The following is a 4,105-nucleotide window of genomic DNA, read 5'->3' as shown; positions in this document are numbered from 1 at the left end:
GGACCGATGTGCCCCTCGCGAAATCGTCTTACTTATTGATATATTATTTAGTTGGGCGCTATGCTCACTCGAGAAACTACAATCGTATGACGTTTTATCACATATTTGATTGTGATAGTTCGTTATTACGTTGTTATTTTCATGTTATTGTGCCCTAATACCGCTTGTATCCTAAACACTGTATATACCAATTTAATATATGTATTTCAAGGTCGTATTCTATTCTAATCTTTAGTTGCGCATTTTCAAGTTACTGAATTTAAACTTTAACGAGTTTTGTCGTTGAACTCAAAGTAGTTTTCATCATTATATACTCGTCGCAGCTCGTCGTTAAATACATGGGTACCTTCTAAGTGAAGGCATTATATTTTTCCTAGTTTTTAACCGACTTCAAAAAAAGGAGGAGGTTCTCAATTTGACTGTATGTTACACGATAACTCCATTTGTAAACCGAGTTTGATGATTATTTTTTTGTTGGAAAGAGGGTACCTTAGTAGTGGGCCCATTTAAATTTGAAGAAAATATTCCACCTCTAACCACATCCCATAGGCGGCAAATTAGGGGATGTATGACTTTTGAGGTCGGTTTTTTAGTACTCTGTACTGACATTATGGAAGATATAATGTAATGGTGATTGCACAGGTTGTAATACCCAATTGCCATTAGCATTGATATAGGTATTGAAGTGTCTTATTTAGTGAAAATTTTCGGACGGAGTCAAATTCAAATTGATTTTAATTATCGTCAATCAGTCTTATTATTATTATGTTTATTCTCAAAAATAATTCTTAATAGAGCATAGCAATTAAAATAATATTGATAAAATATTTTAATTTAGATGTAGGCGTTATTATTCTAAGGTACAAAAACAAAAAATTTGCAATAAAATAGAGCAATTTCAATTTGATTTTTTTAAATAAAATATAAGTGCGTTTTTGACCTCCATCTCACCTGATGGAAAGTGACGATGAGGTCGGCGATGGAGCATGCACACCTAAATAATGCCTATTCACTCTCGCCTTGAAAAGACCCTAGTTGTAACGTTCAGGGAACAAGTCTGCAGGCAGGGAATTCCATTCCATAGCTGTTCGCCATATAAATGTGGAAGCGTAACGCGAATCTTTCGTGCGAATCTTTGGAATATACACAACATTGGGGTGGAACCCAAGCCTACGCCTAGTCCCCCGGTGATGGAAAGGGGAAAGCGGAATTAAATCGTGTAATTCCATCGCACACTCTCTGTGATATATCCTGTAAAATACCGATAAACACTCAACTTTACGGCGGAATTTAGATCGGAATTTAGTGGAGGCGAAGCTGCAGAGCCTTGAACAGCTTCGCCTCCACTAAATTCCGAGTCACCCTATAAGCCTCTTGGCACGGTTGTCAATGGAATCCAAAGTGGCCAGTTGATACGTAGCAGACCCATCCCAAAGGGGGGAGCAGTACTCCATGCACAATCCGATTAGTGCTTGGTACAGCTGAAGCAACTGTCCCGGTGTAAAGTAAAGCCTCACCTGGAAAGGATCCCAAGCTTCCTTGCTGCATTTTTGGCCATGGATTCAATGTATTCGCCGAAGTTCAAATTGGACGACAGGTCCATTCCAAGTAGCTGGAGACAGTCGGCTATCGGCTAGCGGCTATCACGAAAAGTTGGAGTCAGCTCAAAGGGACTCCGTTTTGTGGAGAATGGACACGCCTGCGTTTTGGTAGCGTTAAATTTGACAATATTGACATTGCCCTAATCGGAGACTGCCTGGAGTGTCAAATATAAACGGCTGACCATGGACTCTCGACAAGATTGGATTTCCAAGCACTGACCCTTGCATTGGTCAAGTACCTATCTACAAGTGTGCTGTCATCAGCATACGCAAAGGTACCTGGAATTAACATATCATTAATATGCAGCAGAAAGAGAGTTGCAGACAGTACGGAACCCTAAGGAACTCTATCTATCGCCATATGTTCGGAAGAGTAGCTTTTGCCTTGCTTTTCTATAGCCTCCCTCCATATGTGACAGGCATACACAAGAAGAACCCCAGTAGATTGCTCTCGTCGGAATCCGTACTGGCGATCACTGAGGAGGTCGTTATCTTCAAGGTACGATAGGAGACGGTTGTTGAGTACACGTTCCATAGTCTTGCAGAGTATGGAAGTGCCTGAGATAGGTCTACGGTTGACAGGGTTAGCTCTACTTCCATTTTTTGGACAGGTTGCACGTTTGCAAGCGACCACGACACCAGTCTCAAGTGAGAGGCGGTACGGGCGTGTGAAAACAGGAGACAACTCAGGCGCACAGTTACGTAGAACTATTGCTGCAATTCCATCTGGCCCGCTAGCTTTATTCACGTCTAGACTTCGCAGAGTTCTAAGTACCTCTTTTTGGCGTATGCGAACTGGCGCCATAGTGCAGCCAGCTTGAGGTAAAGTAGGTGGTAGGTTTCCTGCGGCATCCAGACGCGAACTCTCTGCAAAAAGTGAAGCAAAGAGATTCGATTATCTTCTGCAGTATGAGCCAGCGAGCTATCCGGTCTCAGCAGAGGTGGCAAAGATGGGCGACAAAAGTTATATTCGACCGCTTTGGCCTGGGACCAAAAGGATTTGCTGCCTGCTGGTTAAGAGGCTAGCTTGATTCCTAGGTCGAACTTGGCCCTACGTAACACGTGTTTGTACTTCTTGGCGGCCATATTAAAAGCTTTATTCAAATTCTGAGTACTCGGAGCTTTGCGTAGCCGCTCACGCGATTCATGCGTCTCTGGAAGCATACCACACCTAGAGGTGCCGGTGATGATTTTATACCGATTTATCGGATATCGACGTTATAACAGGTAAAAGAACTAACACTAATTGCTATTTCGGTAACTACTCTAGCAAACCATAAAGTTTTTAATGCCTGGGTCTGTCATTTAAAAAAAATAAACAACTTCAAAAATACGTCACGACAATCGTGTGTGTTATTGTTTGGGCTGGTGATGTCGGTGTTTATTTATTGAAAACATACCGTAAGTTGCGTTTTTTAAGTTTACCCTGAATATAAATGTTTATAAACTATTCTTTAAGGAGTAATTTCATGGTAAACATTAGAACCACTCAAACGGAATATTATCATATTTACCCAAGTACACCAAAAATTTCATTAGTGCTTTTTAAGTGCGGGATTTGCGGTGTATTACTGCATTTTATTTGAGATGTTTTTGTTGTAGTACGGAGGGTATTTATTTTGCAATGCAGAATAATAATTTTTATTTTTAAAAATTCGTATTTAAACTGAATCCTTTTCTAATTTGCGAAAACAAATGGCCGCCATTTTGCGGTAGGATGAGCGCATCGCGTGAGCGGGTAGTCGTGCATCTGTCCAAGCTTGGTACGCGGACTGTTTATGTGCTTTAATACAACTGCAATCAGCGTTAAACCATGGACGAGCTTGGGGTCCATTAAGTACATCAGAGTATGGTATGTAATACTGCATACCCCAAACGTAAGACCTCGACTACAGCATCAGCACAGCTCGACGAGTCTCTTGAAGTAAAACACGCCTGCAAGGGATATGACGCAAAGAAATGGCGCATTTCGTCCCAATCTGCTAACTTGTAACGCCACACCCGTCCCCTGCCACTAGGGCCCTGATCAGGTGGGGAGCATACGGATACAGTTTTCACCAGATAATGGTCGCAAGTATCAGTAGGACATCTACAACCACAGAGTATCGGTCCGGATAAGTTGTCAGCAGAAGGTCCTAGCAATTAGCCGTATGAGATTCAATATTTAGTATCCTAGTGGCGCCACTGACAAGCTAGGATAGGCTTCGCGTTAACGCAAGTTTACGCGTCTCTCTCTCAGCGTGATCGGCCTTCTGGTACGGGAACAACCATTTTTGATGGTGTGCATTAAAGTTCCCCAGAATTACTAGTTGCGCCGCTGATTGATGTATAAGATGCAGAAATAAAAATGATATGCAATTCTAATTCTCAAATTATATTAAATCTGTCTATGTCACATCACTGTGGGGCACACCGATGATGACGAGAAAGCCTTTCTTCATTAAATGATAAAAGTTAAATGATAGAAATTGAAACTAAATGTACCAGATGTTGAGCCAAAACAG

This window comes from Hyposmocoma kahamanoa, unplaced genomic scaffold, assembly GCF_003589595.1.
Source record: "Hyposmocoma kahamanoa isolate Upper Pololo Valley unplaced genomic scaffold, ASM358959v1 202, whole genome shotgun sequence".
In the NCBI taxonomy this organism is placed as follows: Eukaryota; Metazoa; Arthropoda; class Insecta; order Lepidoptera; family Cosmopterigidae; genus Hyposmocoma; species Hyposmocoma kahamanoa.
The sequence above is the reverse complement of the archived record's forward strand: the minus strand, read 5'-3'. Positions refer to the sequence as shown.